Source organism: Chiloscyllium plagiosum, unplaced genomic scaffold (genome assembly GCF_037043375.1).
Source record: "Chiloscyllium plagiosum isolate Xiang-an unplaced genomic scaffold, Cpla_swu_hap1 HiC_scaffold_23, whole genome shotgun sequence".
NCBI lineage: Eukaryota > Metazoa > Chordata > Chondrichthyes > Orectolobiformes > Hemiscylliidae > Chiloscyllium > Chiloscyllium plagiosum.
The window spans coordinates 11855321-11878949 of record NW_028270161.1 but is presented as its reverse complement, the minus strand read 5'-3'; the positions used below and the strand labels follow the sequence as shown (position 1 = coordinate 11878949).

General features: G+C 42.5%; 1 protein-coding gene across 4 annotated transcripts in view; it reads right to left on the bottom strand.

Annotated features, from left to right (window-relative positions):
- celf2 (cugbp, Elav-like family member 2) overlaps positions 1 to 23629 on the bottom strand; it is a 1014614-nt gene that overhangs the window by 452365 nt on the left and 538620 nt on the right. The window lies entirely within an intron of this gene.

The following is a 23629-nucleotide window of genomic DNA, read 5'->3' as shown; positions in this document are numbered from 1 at the left end:
CCTTACAGTTCCTTTCTCAATTGTCATAAATTGGTGTTGTCTAACTGCTGACCCACCCACAGGAAGGCACAGTTTCTCATTTACTCTACTCAAGCTCCTCAGTCATTTTGTATTAAATCTCTCTTTAACCTGTGTAGTTCCAGGCAAACAATCTCATCCTCTCTGATCTGTCCATAATTCTTGAATCCTTCAACTCTGGTATCATTCTTGTAAATCTCCTCGACACCGTCTCCAAGACTTCTTCATTGGTTCTACTGAGTTGCATGGAGGGAGTGATATGCCGCATGTCCTATTCTGTCCAGAGGTGAGCTCACTTTTAATTAAAATCTAACCGGGAATCGGTTTAGCTCAGTTGGCTGGATCGTTGGCTTGCAGAGCAGTGTGATGCCAACAGCCAACAGCCTCAGGCAACTGACTGTGTGGAGTTTGCACATTCTCCCAGTGTCTGTGTGGGTTTCCTCCGGGTGCTCCGGTTTCCTCCCACAGTCCAAAAATGTGCAGGTCAGGTGAATTGGCCATACTAAATTGCCCGTAGTGTTAGGTGAAGGGGTAAATGTAGGGGAATGGGTCTGGATGGATTGCGCTTCAGCAGGTCGGTGTGGACTTGTTGGGCCGTAGGGCTTGTTTCCACACTGTAAGTAATCTAATCTAAAGTGTGGGTTCAATTCCCATCACTGGTCAGAGCTTACTATGAAGGACTCTTTTTCTCAACCTCCTCCCTCACTTGAGGTTTGGTGGCCCTCAGGTTCTCTAATGAGAAAGCAGCCCCTTTGGTCTGATAAGGCAATGCCAACACAACAACAAAATCTAACCCAGTAGTGGATAGCATAGCCTGCCACACAATGGGCACTGCAAAGGCTCAGCAATCCCATCACGTAAAACACTCCGTGTGACTAAATCCAATATAAACACATATGAATAACATTTGATTAAAAAAGGAACCACAGGCGTTTGAAAGAGTTTTAGTTGGAGGAGGATTTGGAACTAATATTTGGAACTAACTGTACGCGGATGATTAATAACACTTTCATAACGACAGCATGACTAACAAGATATTGGGACAGAGCATTGAACACATCAGGCCTGTGTCCAACATGAAAGTGGAAGAGTCTCAAATTTCACACGAGGACGGCGAGATGGTGGAGATGAGAGAGAACAGTGACTTCTGCATTTCAAGCTGGAGAGGGATACCAATCCCTCTATCATTGTCCTGGAGCCTCCAGGAGAAAATGGATGTACCAGGCAGCCAATGAAGCTGGAGAGCAGCTGGAGGCAGGGATTGTGGAGCAATGCATCCAGAAACCCTCGCATGTCGCTAACTTTTATGTTGAAAACATTCGACACAACTTCAATAGTTCTCATTTGTGAAAATAAGAGCTTATTCGTTTTGCTCTTGCATAACTTGCAGTCTTTCACCTCAGGAGTGTAATGGCTGGTACACCACTCCTTCACCCACTCTTCAAATGCTAGCTTTCACACTTGGCAAAGGGAGTCTATACCATCATTGGAGCAGCAATCAATAACTTTGCCTTGCCAAACAATCAACAAGATGTTGCTGGATACCCTTTAAGAGTAAGAAACCTGGATTATTTATTTCTGGATCTTCCAAAACACTGAAACAAGTTAGAGATAGGAGTAATGCACATCCAGACTCTCCTAAGCTTGTTCACTAACTACAAGGCAAAAGTCAGGAGTATGATGGAATAGACCTCATTTTCCTGGATGGGTGCAGCTCCAACAATACTCGAGAAGCTGGACACTAGTCAGGAGAAAGCAGCCCGCTTGATTGGATTCACATCCACAAGCATCCACTCCCTCCACCACTAACGCTCAGTAGCAGTGGTGTGCACACTACAAAATGCAGTGCAGAAATTCACCAAAGATCCTCAGCCAGCACCTTCCAAACCCACAACCACTTCCATCTAGAAGGGCAAGGGCAGCAGATACATGGGAACACCATCACCTGCAAGTTCTCCTCCAAACCACTCAGCATCCTGACTTGGAAATAAATCACCACTCCTTCTGTGTCAACCGGATCAAATTCCTAGAATTTCTCCCTAAGGGTATTGTGGATCAAGCTACAGCACATGGACTGCAGTGGTTCAAGAAGGCAGCTCACCCCCACCTTCTCAAGGGGCAACGAGGGACGGGCAATAAATGCTGGGCCCAGCCAGTGAAACTCATCCCACGAGTGAATAAACTGTGTCAAGTAAGATTGTCCAACTTAAGAAAACATGCAACAATGGACATTCTGGACTCATTTCAGCTATTTATTACTTCAATTTTCTGAGCACTTGGCAACCCAACCAGGAGATACAACATCATGTGATGAATTTCTTCACAACTAACAGCAAAAGCTCACAAATTAATATCGAGCCCAGCTCACTGTTAACAATAGGGCACAATGAGCTAAATATTTGGGGGTGAGGGTGGGGGAAAGAGCCTTACATGGCTAAGATACTTTAAATGTAACTTTATTTGACTCACTCCCTGAACTTCAGCTTGTCAACAAGTTCAGAGAAATTCCTGTCTTGGCTAATCCTATTGCATTAATTTCAGTCTGTGACACGCATTGCAGAGGAACCTCCATTACTTGGCATTCAATTATCCAAATTTTGGGTTAACCGGACAAGATCACAAGGTCCCAATGCTTGGCTAAACTGTGTTATCCGGCATTCGATTATCCGAACAAAATATTCCCGCCCGAGGCGATTGGATAATCAAGGTTACTCTGTGTTAGGATTATGAGGTCTTGATTTGATGCATCCAGTGATTTGAAGCAAGAAATGTAAAATAAAAACATTTTAATGCTGCTCATCTCATTGTTCTTTAGCCTTTGCACTCATTCCTCCTCCAGTTTTGCCAGTTCCTTTCATTTAACCCCCTTTCATTCCCTTTCTGCTTCTCACCGGCTTATTCTGCTTATCATAGAGACAAGGGCACATCCCTGAAAAAGAAAACGGGCTTGGATTGGCTGAAAAGTCAATTTCAAATGAAAAGACAACTGTGAACAAGTAAAATGGTCACCTCATTCAATTGTGAAGACTTGACGATAGATCTGAAGTTAGGCAGCCCTGAACATGTAGACTAATTGGTGGCTTTTGATGGTCATGTTTCAACAGCTAGCAGAAGAATCTTGGGTTAAAAGTGAAATTCTCTGAGCATTATAATGGGATTAATGGTGGTATCAACTTGAGCAATAGGCAGGTCAAGACAAAGAAGGGCTATTTACATTGTCGAGTCATTGGCATTTTCTCATATCACTTTTTCTGTGCTTTAGAAACATTTAATGCATAACTTAGACAGACAGAAAAATGGCATCGCAGGAGACACTGCAACAGGATGTGACACGGAAAAACATAACCACCCGTTACATTGTTAAATTTAGCTGCTGCTTGAGGCAGCTCTCAGGAGTAATTGGAAATGTTGTCTGCCTGTTTCATTCTTTATGGGACATGGGTGCCGCTGGCTAGGCCAGCAGTTATTGTCCATCCCTAATCACTAGAGGGTATTTAAGAGTCAATCGCATTGCTGTGGGTCTGAGTTAAATACAGGCCAGACCGGGTGAGGGTGGCAGATTCCCTTTCCTGAACGACACTCGTGAATCAGATGGGCTTTAAAACAATCAACGGCGGTTACTTGGGCACCATTAGGCTAGCTCTTAATTCCAGACTTTTAAAAACTACATTCAAGGTGGGATTTGAACCCATGACTTCAGAATATTAACCCAGGTTTCTGGATTACTCGTCCATTAGGGGTGGCACAGTGGCTCAGTGGTTAGCACTGCTGCCTCACAGCACCAGGGTCCCAGGTTTGATTCCAGCCTCCGGGTGACTCTCTGTATGGAGTTTTCACATCCTCCCAGTGTCTGCGTGGGTTTCCTCCGGGTGCTCCGGTTTCCTCCCACAGTCCAAAGATGTGCAGGTCAGGTGAATTGGCCATGTAAATTGCCCGTAGTGTTGAGTGCATCATTCAGAGGGAAATGGGACTGGGTGAGTTACTCTTCGGAGGGTTGGTGTGGACTTGTTAGGCCAAAGGGCCTGTTTCCACACTGGGAAATCTAATCTAAAAATTACCTCAGATGACACCAACTCCCTTTATCTCCATTATGGAGCATTGTTATCCTTTTTCCACCCGACCAGGTGTCTTTCCTTTTCTTATCTTGAAGACATGGACCATTGTCAGGGTATGGCCATGCACAGGAGAAAGTGAGGACTGCAGATGCTGGAGATCAGATTCAACAAAAAAAGTGTGGAGCTGGAAAAGCACAGCAGGTCGGGCAGTACCTGAGGAGCAGGAGAGTCTTGAGCATAAACTCTTCATCAGGAATGCATGCTTGCATGGATCTAACTGGGTATTCTCTAGGTAGCAGGCAATTGACTTTGGGCAATATTCTTTTTAGACCTCAATCCTGTATTCATCCAAAATGGAGTCAGAAGGTATGGGTTCAAGACTTGCTCCAGAGCCTTGAGTACAAAGTTTAATCTGATGCCTTGCTGACATACTGAGAAAATACTGCCGTGTTAGAAGTGCCATCTTTCAGATGAAGCATCAAACCCATTTTAATCTAATATGTGTATTAAATTTGTATTATATTATTTTGAATGAGAACTGTAGCAATTGCCCTGCCAAAACATATTTCCCCCCCAAGCAACATCAGTTTAAAAAAAACTTCCTGCTCATAATCACTTTGCTGTTTATTGGAACTTGTTACATGATCCCAGCTGATGTCAATGCCAAATGTGTCACATCCCAAATGAAAGCTGATGTGACAGATCCTAACTTTAGGGTTCTCATGGTGCAGTGGTAGCATCCCTGCCTTTGAACCAGGTTAAAGATCGACTTGGTTCAGAGGAGTGTAGTAATAGCTCTAAACAGGTTGATCAGAAAATATCTAGGCACTAACCTTTTCTTTTAACAGAACCATGGGGGAAGGTTATCTAGTATGTTATTACATTAAGAGTCTGCCAGTGTACTTCTAGCAAAAGGAATAAAGTGTACATTCAACAGTGAAAAACACATGATCCGTGTCACACTAAATGAAAAAAAACAGCAGAATGTTTTGATTTCTGGTTTTTACGAATTATTCAACTTCTCTCTATTCCTTTTTATTTCCAGCAATGCCCTTAAAAACACTCTACCTCATCACCAAAGCAAGCCTTCTCACACAGGCTGGGACAACTGCAACCTGCTTCCTTCCTGAAAATTTCTATGTGCTCACTAGATGTTTTCTCTTCAACTGGGAGATAACAAAAACAAATGCAAACTAAACCCAGCTTTTTTTTAACATCAGAGCAAATGTGAGTTCCCTCAACTCATGAGCAGTCTTGCTGGATTCTTCTTTACTACAGAGTTCACTTCAGGCTCTGGCACACACACATTGACTGATGCCAATCTGGATTTGTTTAGAAAGTGTCCCTGTACCTCTGTTTCTCGGTGACAGGAGAGGGTTTCCCCCCAGCTCTTGTTTTAACTAACTAGTCACCCCATCTCTTCAAGGTTTGTAAAAGCTCATTAAAATGTACGCTAACAAACAAGTTTCTGACTTCCATCATGAAGTACAACCTAAAATATAACGAAAGCCATGTCTCCTTCATAACACACAAATAGAAAATTTAATCTAAAACGTTATACATTTGTCCCTGACACTCAATAGTGCATACATAAGCAGTTGTGTTTCATACTCTACAAAATGACCACATTTTAAAAGTTGCTAATTAGGAGTGAAACTCTTTGGGACATTCTCATTAAAACATGTCACCCATTTACCAGAGAGATGTGGGAAGAAAATAATTATCCCAGAGGATCATGACTCTTTGGAATTATTTTCATCAGAGGGGGCTAGAAGCAGAGATTTCAACAGAGGTGGACCGTTTTTATAATAGGCAAGGGGTGAAGGTTATCCTTGTTTAGTGGGTGTGTTGAACAATCAGATCAGCCAGAATCTCAGTAAATAGCATAGAAGGCTCGAGAGATGAAGTGGACAACCCCTACTCTTAATTCAGATATTTGTGTATTAAAAAAAGAGAGACTTGTACTTATATTGCACATACCGTGAGCGGACTTCTCAAAGCAATTCAACCCCAATGATGTGCTTTTGTAATGGGCGGGAAGACAGCAGCTAATTTGCATGCAGAAAGCGCGACAAACGTCAATGTGATAATGACCAGCAAATCTGCTCTTTTCACTGGGATGTTTATTGACGGATTGCTGATTGGTCAGGACAGCAAGAGTGTGCCTTCTTGGCGTAGAATCTTTTCCATTCACGTGAGCAGGCAGCTGACTGTGTTTCTGTTTAACATTTCAATCAGAAGGCAACCTAGCTGACAGCCCTCAGTCCTGCTCTGGGGGGGGGGGGGGGGTTGGCACAGATGTTTGCAGTCAGGTTCTAGAGTGGGATTTGAAGTTGGAATCACAGAGCAGAGTGAACTCACTGGCCACTTAACTAGGGCTGACTCACTATAAACCCAAGCACTTATCCTTACTAAACAAATGCAAAGATTTCCAGTTGGAAGTATTGGTTGCTGATTAGCAACAAGAACATTGACTGGACTAATCTCCTCCCTGATGAGTGATCCTAAATTACTTTTGTACAGTGTTCACTCAGCACAGGTTAAAATCCACTTTGCCCAGTCTTGATACTCTCACTAAACCAGTCAAATGCTTTCTGAAGTGGTACACTTCTGCAATTTAAATCCAGCACTTCTCAGGCCTATAGTGGCTTGTTAATCTTTACAGGGGCAGTAGTTTCAGTAACCCACTGCTCATCTCTAATCTAAACAGATAATGGAAAATCACAGACTGCTGTGTTGGAGATGATCTTTTCAATATTGTACTGATGCAATCAAACCCACAGCACATTGTCAACAATCATCACATGGGGTCAATTTTTCCCCTCACCCCATTTTGAGCAAGCAGTCCTTTGCTAATCTTGTTCAAAGATCACTACAGTTATCTCAAATAATTACATTCCATATCTGGGAAATGCTTGGAGTCCAAAAACTCATCTTCGAGTGCATTCCCCAGCAGAGATGATCACTCCCTGGCACCAACAGCCACACTACAGTGGAGGGGAGCATCCAAGTTAAAAATTCTGACTGAAGATTCTTTCCTCTTCACCTCTTGTCACCACAGTCTTTTGCAAAAGGTATCATCTTGTGGAGGACTAAATTCTGTTAGATTTGCTGAATGCAAGAAATGGCCAATACAAGCCTCAGATTTGGAAGTCAGCTCTACTGTGCTAAAGAAATCCCAGAGTCAATAAATGTGAAGGTGGAAAAGCAGGTCTGACAGCATCCGAAGAGCAGGAAAGTCAAAACATTTTGGTTGTTCCTGACAAAGGGTTCTGGCATGAAGCAATTGACTTTCCTGCTTGTTGGATGCTGTCTGACCTACTGTGCTTTTCCAGCCTCACATCTATTGACTCTGGCTTCCTGCATCTGCAATCCTTACTGTCTCCGAGCTGAAGAAATCCCAGGTCTGATCAATGTCCAGTCATTTTCTTGTCCGGAATGCCCATGTGCATGAGGCTCATGGAAAATAAACAATGACAAGCCTGCATTTATATAGTACCTTCCACAACCTCCCGAAACCTTAAAGTGTTTCACAATCAGTGAATAACTTTTGAAGTTGCTGCAAGATTGGGAATATGGAAGTCAGATTGCAAATAGCAACTCCTACAATGTCATAATGACCAGATAATTTACTTTAGTACTGGAGTTACTTCCTTGTCCATTTCCACAAGACCTTATTACCTGCTGAGTAGACAGGGCATCTATTTGATGTCTCAACCAAAAAGACAACAATGATCTTGGTCAGCCCGGGTTAATGGTGCTCAAAGTTTGTTCAAGTCACTGCACTGCCCACAGAGCAACTGCTGAGGAAATTCTGGATCATCTCTGGTGTGACACCATTCTTCCTGCCACCCACATACTTGGCAGAGAGATGCAGATTGGCCATTGATAGCACCAAGATCTTTATAGGATGAGATTACTTTAAAAAGGGGACAGGAACCAAATCAAAATCTTCTTTCAGTGAACATAATCAATAATGATGGCTTGCATGGCAGGATGAACTGGAGTAAGCCTCCCAGGACAACTTTTGTCAGGTAAATGTAATAAACTGTCCATTTCCATCATGCTGCCTGGAATTCTCCTCTCATGCATTGCAAACAAGTGAAATACTCTGCCAATTGTGTTTAAACATATCAAAAGTCAGCAAGAAGCCAGAATTTGGCCCCTTTGCAGTTGAATTTTGACAGCCTTTCTTGTCACAAAAAAAGAAATTATTTGCATTTACAGAGCCCCTTTCACCAGGGCAGCAAGTCCCAAAGCGCAACACAGCCAATGAAGATTCCGGATGTGCATTGGAGGTTTAAGCAAGAGGAAAAGGCTGCCACCCTTGTGTAGTTTTACTCCAGTCTCATTGTAATGTCTCTCGGAAGCCAAGATTTATAACAAATGATTGAGAAATTATATGGAGATCGTTGGGTTTTGTGGTTGTAATCCTTTCAATTTCTTCTCAGAGAAGATTAAGAGGTGATCTAATTGAAGTGTTCAAAACGATGAAACATTTTGACAGGCTAAAAAAGGATATTCTCTTTCTGCTAGTTGGTACGTCAGTAACTATGGCTCGCAATTTCAAGATTGTCAGCATGGGAGCTAGGAGTGAGAAGAGGAGTAACTTCTTTACTCAGAGAGTCATTAGGATTAGGAATGCACTGCCTGAGACAGTGGTGGAGGCTGAGTCAAGAGTGAGATGATTCCACAGAGGATGACATCCCGTCATCAAATCACACTTTATTTACATGTGGGAGAGTCCTTGACATTGATCCGGTTTGCTCAGAGCCAGCTCTCAGACTGAATGGAACCTCTGACACTCTGTAAGGCAGGGCTCCTCGACTGGACACTAGGTCAACAGCCCCAACCAGGGAACGCATGTACTATGAGGTCCACCTGGCTAACATCATTACAATCACTACACATAGGAGATTCCAAACGAGAGCTGGATCTAAATATGAAAGGGATGAATTAAAAGGCTATGGACATAGGGCTGGAGAAGAGGAATAGCTGGATAGCTCTTCTGGAAGCTGGTCCAGACACTATGGATCAAATGGCCTCCTCCTGTTCTGTAAAACTTGATGATTCTATGATTCTTCACCCAGAAAATTTAAAGAAACAAAATGCTAAGATGGTTTACACAGACTGGGAGACTGGGACAAGTGTGCTACCTCCTAATGTTTGGAGAAACTTGACCCAGCTCCCTAATCCCAAATTCAGAAAACTAGGCATCTGACTGTTCTACTCCATTCCTTAGCATGCTGGCTTGTGGTGCCATATTTCTCTCTAGTTTGTCACTGACATGGCTGCTGTCCATGTATGGTTCTGATCTGTCTATGTTGACCCTGCCTCTTGTTCCCCTCACCCTCTCAGACACTGCCAGAGCTGCTGAGTATTTCCAGCATTTTCTGATTTCAACATCTTGTGAATTAGTAAGTTGTTGCTCACAGTGTATGTTGCAGTCAGCTCGCTCCACAGTCTCTCCCCATTGGGCTGAGTATATAAGGAAGACTGACATTCCCAGTATGGTACTGATGGAGTGCTGCACTGTCAGGAGGTGCCAGATTCCGGGTGGGATATCACACCCAGACTGTGTCTGTCCTCAAGTATTTCTGGCAAGTTTCGGAGAGTTCTCCCACAGTTGTCCTGCCAATATTTATCCACAATCAACACCAAAATCAGATAGCCTGGTCTGCAGCACAGTGCTGTCCATTAGACTTTGCTGTGTGCAAATTGGTTACCATATGTTCAACATCATAGCAGTGACTAAGAGTTGGTGAAAAGGTGTTAGGCAAATACAAGTGTTCTCTTCACTCAGTTTGTAAAGGGAAGACTGGGGGCAAAGAGAAGCAGAGGGGTAAAAGAGGGGTGGAGGTGGAGTATCAAAGGAGGAAGGGAGAGGGAAGGAAAAAAAGAGACGAGAAAGGACAGAAGAGTGGAAAAGAGGAAGAAAGGAGAAAAAGGAAAATGTAAGTTTGTTTGAAGGTTTTTCTTCCTTCATTTGCTCATCTTTAGAGTTGAGGCTATTGATTTGGAATTATGCAGCTTCTGAAAAATAGAAGACATCAGAGACTCAACAAATTGACAATTGTCGTTAATCAGTGAAGCTGCAAAGCAGTTCCAGACTGACTGACCCTTCATGGGGAAAGGTAACTGTCTGATGTGCCAGCTCGACAATACTGCATTGTATTTTTGCAGAAGACAACGTTAAGCCTAGCCTGGGGCATAAACCAGTAACCCATAACATAAAGCTGTCCTGTCATGAATGCAGTGCTTTATTGAACTGCTTCAGAGAGACAAAAGGTTTATTGGGGAGAGGATGGGCAATGAAAGGGAGATATCAGTGCTGCACAAAACTGACACAACACAAGTGCCTACAACTCGAGACTCCACTGCTACAGTCAAAAGCAATTCAGTACAAATCTATTGAAACTTGAAAGCATACATACCAGCTTGAACCAGTGCTACGAGCTACTTCGACTGCCGTGTGTGCAGACAAGGGGCTTTGAGAAAATCTTACACTTGTGGGATTGTTTCGGAGGCCGTGCTAATAAATGTACACTTTTTGTTGCTGTTTGCCAGCCACCTCCTCTTGCCCCACAGCAACATTCCAATCTCGGTCAGCAACTGGCAAACTGCACTGGGTAACTTGGGAAAAAGTTCTACTGCTCCTGGCATGAAACTTCAAATGGGAATGGTCATCAACTTGCTGCAGCCATGGCAGTTACAGCTAGTCACAGCAGTGATCATCTCTCCACTCAGGCAAATTTTGCCTTCATTTAGAGGAACATTGTGTTGGAGTTGCAATGTTCCTTATGCACAATGGTTAGGGATATTAAACTCTTCATTCCCACACAGTGCTCAAGGGGCTTTACTTCAGCAGCATGTACAACGAAGCACATAAGTGATAGTCAATCATTTTTACTGCATCCTTCAGGGGTTGGGGACACACGAAGGAAAAGAATACACTTGCGATGGAAGATGATAATTGCAGACGGTTGCTAGCCAGGTGTTTGTTACAAATGCACAAAGTTGCGCTTATCAATAGGAAAACCACTGGAGTGAAATGGAGGAACATACAAGTTATAAAACACAAACAGCCCCAACTGGTGTGCATCATTGCTTATCCTCCACAAATGGATCTATTTGTCCACTAAACAAAAAATAATCAAAGAACTGCAGATACTGGAAATCGGAAACAAAAATAGAAATTGCGGGAAAAACTCAGCATATCTGGCAGCATCTGCAGAGAGAAGGCAGAGTTAACATTTCGGGTGCAGTTTCAAACGGAGGTTCTGAATAAGGGTCACACTGGACTTGAAACATTAACTCTGTTCCTCTCTCCATAGATGCTTCCAGACCTGCTGACATTCTCCAGTAATTTCTGGCTTTGGGTTAGGTTTATCCATCCTGTTGCTGTAAAAACCTACAGCCTCTTTTCCCTCATCTTTAAAAGCCTCAGCCTGGTTTCCAAATCCCCCTCAAGATCTCATTGCCCTAGTTGAGATAGTGGTGTTTCTCCAGTCCTGACCTCTTGTTCATTCTTTATTCCAATCATTCTGCCATTAGCACTGACTTTTCAGCCACGTGGGCCGAAAACATTGGTATTCGCTGCACAAACTCTTCTTGCTTTACTCCTTTAAATATACTCCAAAAAGACCCAAATCAAGGATGATATTTGTTATAATCTGCCCTAACCTTAAAACCTCATGTGGTTCAGTGCCAAATTCTGTTTTATCACATTCCCCTACAAAACAATGTTTTAAAAAATTAATGTGCATTTCTGACTAGGACAGAAATTATTATCCATTCCTAATTGCCCCAGAAGAGTCAATTACATTGTTATGGGTCTGGAGTCACGTGTAGGCCAGACCAGCTTAGAGTGGCAGTTCCTTCCACAAAGGACATTAGTGAATCAGATGGGTTTTTCCAAGGAAAGGTCACCATTAGACTATTAATTCCAGATTTTTACTGAATTCAAATTCCACCATCTGCCATGGCAGGGTTCAAACCCAGGTCCCAGTGGGCAGCATGGTGGCACAGTGGTTAGCACTGCTGCCTCACAGCGTCAGAGACCCCGGTTCAATTCCCGCCTCAGGCAATTGTCTGGGTGGAGTTTGCACATTCTCCCCGTTTCTGTGTGTGTTTCCTCCGGGTGCTCTGGTTTCCTCCTACAGTCCAAAAATGTGCAGGTTAGTTGAACTGGCCATGCTAAATTGCACGGAGTGTGAGGTGAAGGGGTAAATGTAGGGGAATGGGTCTGGATGGGTTGCTGTTTGGAGGGTCGGTGTGGAATTGTTGGGCTGAAGGGCCTATTTCCACACTGTAAATAATCTAAAATCCCCGGGGTTTCTGGATTTATAGTCTAGCGATAACCATTAGGCCATGTTAAAAGCGATATATAAATAAAGCCACGACTATTACTCATTGAACTACCAAATGTAACATTTGACATTGACCTGCTTTCAGACTCAACTGCAAACCCTGGGAACATACTCAAGAGCCTCATACCTCCATTTGTTACACACTGCTCCTTGACTCCTCAACTACCAGAAATACATCGAAACCTCAATTATCAGTCATTCGATTATCCAAATTTCAAATTATTTGAACAAGATCGCAAGGTACCGATGCTTGGCTAAATTGTGTTATCCGGCATTCGATTATCCAAACAAAATACTCCCCACCCGTGTCATTGGATAATCGAGGTTCCTCTATAATCTGCTTCTATCCTCCCTCCCCCATCCTTCCATCAATCATGTGAATATTCAAATTAAATTATCAATTTTATTGTGCTCAATGTGTTTTGCTGGTTGAGGGAAATGAGTCATCCTGGTTTACGAACTAAATCACCCTGGGGCGGCCTGGTGGCTCAGTGGTTAGCACCGCTGCCTCACAGCACCAGGGTCCCAGGTTCGATTCCAGCCTCAGGTGTCTGTCTGTGTGGAGTTTGCACATTCTCCCAGTGTCTGCGTGGGTTTCCTCCGGGTGCTCCGGTTTCCTCCCACAGTCCAAAGATGTGTAGGTCAGATGAATTGGGCATGCTAAGTTGCCCGTTAGTGTTAGGAGGGAAATGGTCCTGGGTGGGTTACTCTTCGGAGCGTCGGTGTGGACTGGTTCGGCCCAAGGGCCTATTTCCACACTGTAAGGAATCTAATCTAATCACTGGCACCATTTGCATGGGAGTAGAGGAGGAGGAGGATGGATGTAGTTAGAGGAGGGAGGGAGATTATCAGCCAACCTTCCTACTTAGCACATACAAGGGATGATTAAGCAGTCTTTGGCTCTGGTACTTTCCTCAGGTTACTGTTTGACTGCCATTCAAACTTTAGCTTCACAGATGGAGAATCTGAAGCCTGAGCCACAGACACACATCTCCCTGAAGATACAAAACCTTCAAAAATTGACAGGAGGGAAGATAACCTGGTTGACAAAACAGAAGAGCCTTATCTGAAAAATGAATTAGAATCGGTATTAAACGGTATTAGAATCACTCTGGTTGCTCTGCCAGCTTGCAAATATTACTGATTCTTCAATAGCAACACATAAACAAGAAAAACTGTAAGCTAAAAACATGACACTTAACATTAGCTATGCAAACTGTGTCATTGCAAGGTGTTCGCAAGGAAAGTGAGATTCACATGGAAGACCCTTAAAGATTGTTTCTGTCATTACAATCACTATATACAGGAGGCTCCAAAAGAGAGCTGGATCTAAATATGACAGGGATGAAGTTAGAGGGCTATGGAGATAGGGCTGGAGAATAGAACTAGCTGGGTAGCTCTTCTGAAAGCTGGTACAGACACTATGGGTTGAATGACCTCCTGTTCTATAAAACTGTATGATTCTTCACCCAGACATTTTAAAGAGACAAGATGCTGAGATGGTTTATACAGATTTTGGGAGACTGGGACAAATGCGCTGGCTTCCTAATCCCAAATTTGGGAAACTAGACATCTGACTGTTCCACTCCATTCCTTAGCATGCTGGCTTATGGCACCATATTTCTCTCTAGTTTGTCACTGACATGGCTGCCGTCCTTGTATGGTTCTGGTCTGTCCATGGTGACTCTGCCTCTGCTTCCCCTCACCCTCTCAGACACTGCCAGAGCTTCTGAGTATTTCCAGCATTTTCCAATTTCAACATCTTGGGAATTAATAAGTTGGTTGCTCATTAATGTGTCGCAGTCAGCTCGCTCCACAATCTCTCTACATTGGCCTGAGTACATAAGGAAGACTGACATTTCCAGTGTGGTACTGATGGAGTGCTGACTGTCAGGAGGTTCCAGATTCCAGGCAGGATATCACACCCAGACTGTGCCTGTCCTCTGCGATGAGCATCAAGGATTCCATGGTGCTATTTCTGGCAAGATTTGGAGAGTTAAAACATAACTGAAGACAGACAAAAATGATGCAATGCGGAATAGCAAAGGCTGAGATGACCCATTGTTGTAATGATTGCAACTGCTCTAGTACATTATCCAATGTTTACAGTGAGAGAATGCATGAAACGGGCATGCAATAGGGAGAAAAGCAAGAGAGAAAGAGGGGCTGAGGGGACAGAGAGAGGGAGAGGGAGCGCACACATGTGACAGTGACCTCTAACGTAAAAGGCAGAAAGCAAGAGAGATAATGGAGGCATTTTGAGACAGGTGGACACTGCAGGCTGCATCATAACCTGGGATAAATGTTACTTTGATTTATGTGCACCTTTTGTAAGTTTCTTTTCGCCACTGGTTTGTAGTTGTGCGACACTGCCCCATCAGTGGCTGGTTAACCCTTATTTTACATATAAAGAGAGGAAATAGCTACAGCATTTGTGACTGAGAGAGTATGAGAGTGAGACAACACAAGAGCAGGAGCCTGTGCTCTTGGGAATATGTCCATGGTTGCTTTCCCAGAGAGTGAGGGCAACACGAGAGGAGTGTCATAGTAACGTTAACCCAACATCTTCTCGAATGCTTGACCTTAGCACAGACTTCACGGGATCAGCGGGAAGTCCTAATGATTATTTTCCTCTCTGAGGGAAGGAAAGAAGGATCAGCTATTGTCGTATCCTCAGTGGGAAGACGAAACAGGTGAAAAATGGACAACTTTTATTTTAATAACTGAAGTACTTTAAACGTTAATGCTGGTAGTTTTACCTGATGCAGCAATGCTTATATAATCTCCTGTAAGAGAAGATGTTAGGTCATGGATTGTGTGGTATTAAATATTCCAACAGACACTTGTTAAAGCTCATTAATATAGACAAACATTACTTTCACAGATACATTGTAATTGAATAGCTTAATGAAAGTCCTTTCAAATAGCATGTCATGCTTCAAGGGATCAGAATTGAAATGGATGACACAGTCAACATACCCTGAGGTCGCATACAATGATGCTATCTGAAATACCTGTACAGAAGCTGGTGTCCCATCACCAGTTCACCCTTTATTTACTTGGGCACAATACACTGGCCATGACCAGCCAGCTTGGAGTCAGTCCACTGAACTGAGGAGACTCTAATCTCCTGGTTATATTGGTCAGAGTTTTCTTGTTTGGCCTAGGTTTATCAACCCCAATGAAGAACATCACAGTTAACAAGGTCAATCTGGCTTCAAAAACTACACTATCATAAGCATGTCTCAAACTTATACTGACATACTGACTGATAAACAAATTACCAGGCTGTGTTAGGAATTGGCATGTAACAAAACATTGCCAAGCATAGCACAGATCACTGAGGGAGATAAAACAGTGAATACAATGCTTTCTTTTCAATCTACTTTTGGTAGAGGGTACATATGAGTCTATTAATTATATGGGCAGGGGGTCTACAAGGCTTAAAATGGTACCAAGTGCTAATATTACCTGCAAATCAATTACTCAGTAAGGAGCTGCAAGATGCAGCGATATAATAATCATCATCTTTGATGAGTTAGAGCTCATCTTTATTTAGCTGCACAAAGAGATTTCCATTTTCCCACAGATACAGTTTTGCCCATAAACTGTTGGACAGAGTCACAGAGTCATAGAGCATGGAAACATGCCCTTCAATCCAACTCATCCATGCCAACTTGGTTTCCAAAATTAAGCTAGTCCCACCTGCCTGCATTCAGCCCAAATCCCTCTAAATCTTTTCTATTCATGCTCCTGTTCAAATGTCTTTTAAACATTGCAATTATACTTGAATGCACCACTTCGTCTGGCAGTTCATCCCATGTCAGAAGCACCCATCGTGTGAAAAGGTTGCCCCTTAGGTCCTTTTTTAAATCTTTCCCCTCTCACTTTAAATCTATGCAATCTAGTTTTTGACTCCCTCATCCTAGGAAAAACACTTTGGCTGTTCACCCTATCGCTGCTCCTCACGATTTTATAAAGCTCTGTAAGGTCACCCCTCAGTTTCCAACACTGCATGGGAAAAAGCCCCAGTTTGTTCAGCTTCTCCCTATGGCTCAAACGTTCCAGCAACATCCGTGTAAATCTTTTCTGCACCCTCTCCAAATTTAAGAATATCATTCCTTTAGCAGAATGATTAGAACTGTACACAGTACTCCAAAAGTGGCCTCACCAACATGCTGTACAACGGCGACATGACATTCCAACTCCTACATTCAATATGGCACAAATGAATCTAAAAAAAAATTAAATGGGAGATTTGCAAATATTAGAACAGAATTTATTAGTTTCACCTGTGTGTATCATTCCCCTAATTTCTACAGTAAGTTAGGGACACAAGTTACAAAGTAGGAAGAGGAGGAGTCAGTTGAAATCTCTTCATCCGATCAATGAATTTGTGGAATACAATGCAAGCGGACATCATTGATGAGGAGAATACATGGTACAGATTTGTCCTGCATTTTCAGCACCACCTAGGAGTGTACATTCATGTAAGCTTTGTACAGTCGGTTCTGCTATGGCACAATAGTTCCTTTCTCGTGCAATCCTGTGTTATAAGAAAATTGCGTAATAGCAGCACCATTGAAATTAACGGGGCTGAAATTGTGTTATAACCAACACATGCTTGAAATGTTTGCGCTTTTAGAAACAGTATCCCCAATTCATCAATCAAGTCATAGCGAACAAAACGCGCATTAAAACAGAACGACCTGTGCATCTTCCCCATTTTGATTTTGACAAAAGTTGCAATGTAAGCATGAAGAAGTGATGTCACAGTTGGACAGGGTCTGGGTCAGACTCCATCTACATTAGACAACAACCTTTCATACACTTACCTTGCAATATGAATGATACAGCAATTGAAAGGGGGGAACTGTAACAACTGGTTGGATAATGATGTTTTCAGTTCTCTAGAGTTTAGAAGGTTGAATGGACATTGAGTCAACGTGCTCAAAGTGAGAATAATACTCGATGGAGTAGCTGCCAAGGAACAGTTTCCTCTAGAGGGGGGAATCAAGGAGACATCATCTTAAACTGAGAGCTAAGTGATATAACAGTGGAGTCAGGAAGCACTTCTTCATATGGATTGTAGTTGGAATGTGGAACTCTCTTCCCCAGAAAACTAGCTAAATAGAACAATTGTCAGAGTTTTCAAGACAAAGAATGCATCATTTTTGTTAGAGAATCAAGAGATTTGGTATTACATCAAAAAAATGGAATTGAGGTACAAATTAGCCAGGATCTAATTAATAGCGCAAGGGACTGGACATTCAATTTTTCTCATGTTCCTCATTTAAAGCACAATTTAAAACTCTGGAACAGTCTACCAGAAACGTGGTGGTGCAATCCTCAGCACTGAAGAACAGGATTGGTCAGGCCATGTTGCCTTTCCTCACCATTGATGTTTTCTTACTTTCTTCAGGAGTCACATAACAAAAACCAGCCTCCTGAGTGCTTGGGGATCCTAGGCCTCAAACCCGAGCAGATATTAGATTAGAAAATTCATGCAAACCAAGACGTTACCTCATCATTTTCCCTTCACCTTGCCAAAATACAAAATGATTAAAAATTCTGAGCAAAATCCTTTTAGTCGTCCTTAAGATCCAAATTTTAACTTGAATAATCACACCTGGTGAAAGTAAACCTAGAATGTTGCACTTCAATTGTGACTTGAAGCATTAATTTCTCACTTCTGATAAATTTTGGTCAATAAATTAGTCTTTTGTAGAGTCACACAGCACAGAAAGAGATGCTTTGGTCTAACTTGTCCACACGATCAGGTTTTCCAAACTAAACTAGTCCCACCTGCATTTGGCCCCGACCACTCTAAAATCTTTCCTATTCATGGACTTGTCCATATGTTTTTTAGATGTTGTAACTGTACCTGCATTCACCACTTCCTCTGAAAGTTTGTTCCACACACAAACCACTCTCCATGTGAAAATGTTGCCTCTCAGGTTCCATTTCATTTGCTCAGTTTCCATAAGACCATAAGACATAAGAGCAGAATTTAGGCCTTTCAGCCCATCCAGTTTGTTCCCCCATTCAATCGTGGCTGATATGTTTCTCAACCCCATTCTCCCGCTTTCTCCTCTAACCATTCGTCCCCTTGATACTCAAGAACCTATCTATCTAAGTCTTAAATATATTCAATGACCTCCACAGCCTTCTACGGCAGTGAATTCCATAGATTTACCATTCTGTGGCTGAAGGAGTTTCTCCTTCCCTCTGTTTTAAATTATCTTCCTTTTACTCTACGGCTGTGCCCTCAGATCCTAGTTTTCTAGTTAACTGGAAGGAAAGATTGATAGTACTTCTCCACTGTGGATAACCACAGTCTGACTCTATTGGTGCCAGTCTCACATCTGACACAATATTGAATCTTCAAACTGCATTGTGGGATGTCAGCATTGCAATAATCTAACACTACAGTCAGATATTAGGGAGAGTGCCGATTTGTCAGAGACTCAGTTCTTCGAATGAAATATTAAACTGATACTTCCTCTGTTCCAGTTGTTCATGTTGATGTCAACAATAACACTTGGACATCATTTCATTCATCATCCACCCCAATCAGCCTTGTAAAGATGGCGATAGGACAGCTCTTGGATTCCTGCACTGCATGTGGTGAAGATATACTCAAGATGGTGCTTTGGAAGAGAGTTCCAGAAGGTTGTCCAGGAAAATGGGCCAGTGACACAGCTTTCCAGGGCAATGTTTTGTTTTCCCTTCACCACAACCACCTGCATTTATAGGGCGCCTTTATCGTCGCAAAACATCTCAAGGCACTTCACAAGGGTATGACGAAAGGAAAACTTACACCGGGCCCATATAAAGAAAGGATACAAAAACAGTCAACCTTTTCCATGCCTTTCAACTTCTTACAAACCAAGGATTTGCCCCAGGTGCCAGGTACTGCCACTGATTTGAGCTGTGCATCCAACACTGTTCTCACCCAGTACTCCCAGGCACTTACGATTCAACACCAGGGGTGTGTGTGTGTGTGTGTGTGTGTGTGTGTGTGTGTGTGTGTGTGTGTGTGTGTGTGTGTGTGTGTGTGTGTGTGTGTGTCCTGATGTTGAAATCCTGGCGATTGTTTTGTTAAGAGAATCACAGACATGCTATATGGGCACTGGTCAGTCCCACCTGTATCACCCATCCTTCAATGGCATTGAGAGGTTGGTAAGAATCCCTCTTGTTGAATGAAAATATGTTGTCTGCGAGGATCTTTTAGAAGTGAGGTCAGGGTCAATCACATTGAAACTAACACACAAAGTGCTGGAGAAACTCAGTAGATCCTGCAGCACTCACACAGAGAGAAACAGAGTTAACATTGCAAGTCCAATAGGCTTCTTCAGAACTGTCACATTGATGTGGATTGTGAAGCACATTCAGGCCAGAAAGGGTAGGAGTGGCAGATTTCCTTCCGTGAAGCTATTGTTGAACCAGATAAGTTTTTAAACAGTTTCCAAGGGCTGGTTTTTCCATGATCACCGTCATGAAGCTAAACATTTTATTTTAGGTTTGTATTAGTACCTGAATTTGTAGTCATGCTAGGATTTCAGCAGTTGCTTTGGGTCAATTTTCCAGGTCTCCAGATAATGAGTTTAATACCACAACCACTAACTCAAGTGTACTCTAATTTTGCCCCAACTCAGTCAACCTCCTCCTACTGGTCTATTGGAAACCCAATACAGGTATTCAAAATGCAATGGGGAAGTGAAAATAAAGTACCCTTTTTACTGGATTAAATTAGGAACTGAAGAACATAAACACAAAGATCATCAAATTAACAGAAGATTGGTGGGGAATTATCTTTTGCCTCAAAGGTTTTAGGATGTGAAAGGTCCTATATCCTAAAACGTTTAAAAGATGAAAAATGTACATTTGAATGGTTATAGTGAAGGTACAATGAAATAGGCTAAATTGAAAAGCTCTTTCACAGAGGTAGCATAGGAAAGACAGGACAAATGGCCTCATATATTGTAACACCAGAATGACCGATTGTGGGAAATCTACAACGAATAATACCAGAATCAGACTGTGATGCCTTTTACAGCCGAACTGCTGCATTGTGAGGCTGAAGAGTAAAGACAAGACCATTTGAGTGAAGGTAACGGCTGATAAATTTAAAACGAGGAGTATCGAAGGTAGTTGGGGGGGCGTGGGGTTAGGAAAGAAAACAGGAACAGCTTAGGAAATCAATTTTAATCTGAAGCATTCTTTTACTGTGAGAGATTTATGTACACATTACCAGAGGTGGATCAGAACTTACAAATTGGAGAGGGGACGGGGTTAAGAGAATAACATTAAGTTGAAAAAAACCTTGGGTCATATTTTTCACCGAAAACGTGCTTTTAATTAAATTGATTTGACTTTTCTTCCCCTCCACCTCCGAACTTGCCTTTCATTCCCAGTGCTGTCAGATGCTTGTTTTTTGTCACACTGTATAGAACAATTACAAAGTGACAACACAGTGTGTACACTGGCCAATTACTAAAGATTTTCTGTTGGTCCTAATGACACACAATTGATTACAGCTGGAGGAGGGCCAGGAAACAGCACACAACCCACATGAGAGTCCAACCGGCTGTCTTGTGGAAGACTTTGAAGCAATGCAGACAGAACGAGGACCCAGTTACCTGTCACTTCACAGATTCCACTAGCTACAGCCACATTCTCTCTCTCTCTCGAGCTCCTGCCCATGTGCTTTTAATCACTCACCAGAGGCACAGTTCAATAACTGTGTCACGGCAAACATAGGCTTCAATCGCAACTTGAGGTTTTCCTCTTTCTCCCTCCCCCATCCCAGACAGGCACTGGATTTGATTCACTGTGCTATAAACAAAAGCTCATCCAAGAATCTGTTCCAGAACCCACTGTAAACCAATATCTCAGTGTTACTCATATTTCCCAAGTTTAAAATAATAAAGCAAACCGAACCAGAAACTTTATTGAACCAGTCACATAAATATAACAGCTATAAAAGAGTGGGTTAGAGACTGGGAATACTGCAGTGAGTAACTTACCCCCTGACTCCCCAAAGCCTGTCCACCATCTACAAGGCACATATCAGGAGTGTGATGGAACACTCTCCACTTGCCTGGATGGGTGTAGTTCCAACAACACTCAAGAAGCTTGAAACCATCCAAGACAAAGAAGTCTACTTGATTTGCACCCTATCTAACACATCAACATTCACTTCATCCACCAGCTGTGCAATGGTAGCAGTGTGCACTCTCTAAACACACACTGCAACAACTCACTAAAGGCTTCTTGGACTGCACCTTCCACACAGCCTTTACTGTCTAGAAGGACAAAGGTAGCAAAAATATGGGAATATAAGTTCCCCTCCAAGCCACTCACCATCCTGATTTGGAACTGAAATGATGCTCCTTTACTGTCACTGGATCAAATTCCAGGACCTCCTTCCCTAACAGAACTGTGGGGGGACTCTGTGTCTCAAGGACTGCAACCATTCACGAAGCCAGCTCATCATCAACTTCTCAAGGGCAATTAGGGGTAAGCGTTTACTGCTGGCCTAGCCAGTATTGTCCACATCCCATAAAGAAATTAAAAACAAAAGCTTTGAATGCAAAGGGACCGCTCAGCCTATCAAGCCTGTGCATTCCAAGCAGTTTATCCAACACAATTTAATACTGTCTCCACCAATCCACAACCTCCAGAAGCAAGTATGTTCACAAAAGATCCCAGAATAATCCAGTTGCCTGTCACTTTAACAGACGACCATGTTCCCTGACCCACACCTTTAAGTTGGAGCTCAGCACAAGCTGGAAGAACAGCACCTCATTTTCCGCTTGGGTACCGTGCAGCCTGCAGGACTCAATATAGAGTTCAACAATATTAGGGTTTAGGCACTTTCTTCTAGCTCCTTATCCCATCCCCCACACACCAAGCCTTGCCATCACATGGTCTGCTCCCATAACCAACCCGTTGTCAGCCACGAACGATCCCCATTAGCAGCTATTGATTCTCCCAGGCTGATCTTTAGCCACTCCTTTGTCTGCCCAACTGCTTTGCTCTACCTATTGTTTACTGCTACCCCTTACACCTACCTCACCTTCTGTAAAATTGCCAACTTTTTCCAAGCTACCATCAATTCTGAAGTAGGGTCACTGGACCAGAAACGATAACTCTGCTTTCTCCTCACAGATGCTGCCAAACCTGCTGAGTGTTTTCCAGCATCCACAGTTCTTTTGGTCTTTTTTGGTCTAGCCTTTAATTTGGGTAATACGCAGACATCGCTCATGATCGAGGTAATGTGGTTCTCTCTTCCACCATGTGTGAAAAATCCATTCCCTCAGTTGATGAATAAGAAAGTGAATATTTACTTGTTAACATTAAATCTTTAAGTCTTCAAAATGTTAAAAATCAGAAACATAGGTACAATCAAGATGACTGTAAACTGGCTTACTTAATAAGAGCGCACCATCTTATTTGGCAACACAGGCTTGGCTGACAAAAAGAAAGTGTACGTTAACCCAATTTTACCAGTGGGATTTGCATTGAAAAGTGCTGTAAAATTTTAGAAAACAGGAGTCCAAGAGTACAAGATCGACTGTGCCCTCAGACAGTGAAATGGTATCTTTATAAACACATTAAGTGTTTCTGTACATCTTGTACAGAGGAAACCTTATTCCACTGAGTTCATAGGCACTTTAGGAGAACCATGTATCATTATCTGACAGACACTGTGTTTACACTGTGGTGCTGCTGGAATAGGGACTGGTTCCAGGAGCAATGCAGCATCTTAAGTGGAGAAATGAAAGTCTGGCAAGTGTCACTGCTTCACGTAGACACCCAACAGGTTTTAAAGGTGGCATAAAAAAATAATTAATGTATTCAAAATAAAACAAGCACGGGGATAAAATAACAATGAGAATAAAAATCCACATGTGGACAATTATCAAAAATTGTGAAGGACCCAAAAGGAAAATACACTCTTTAATTTATACAGCTTTAATGAGGTGTAAACTAATTCATGATTTCTGAACTTGTAATGGTGAAAACTGAATAAATGGTAGATCCAATTAACAGAGCAGCAAAATGTCTCTAAGTATTCTCTAAAACTTGCTTATGTGACGTCAATGAAGCACATTTCAAATTCCTTTCTAAAGGACAATTAAATGTAAATTAAAACTGTGGGTGAGCTGAAAGGACAATGAT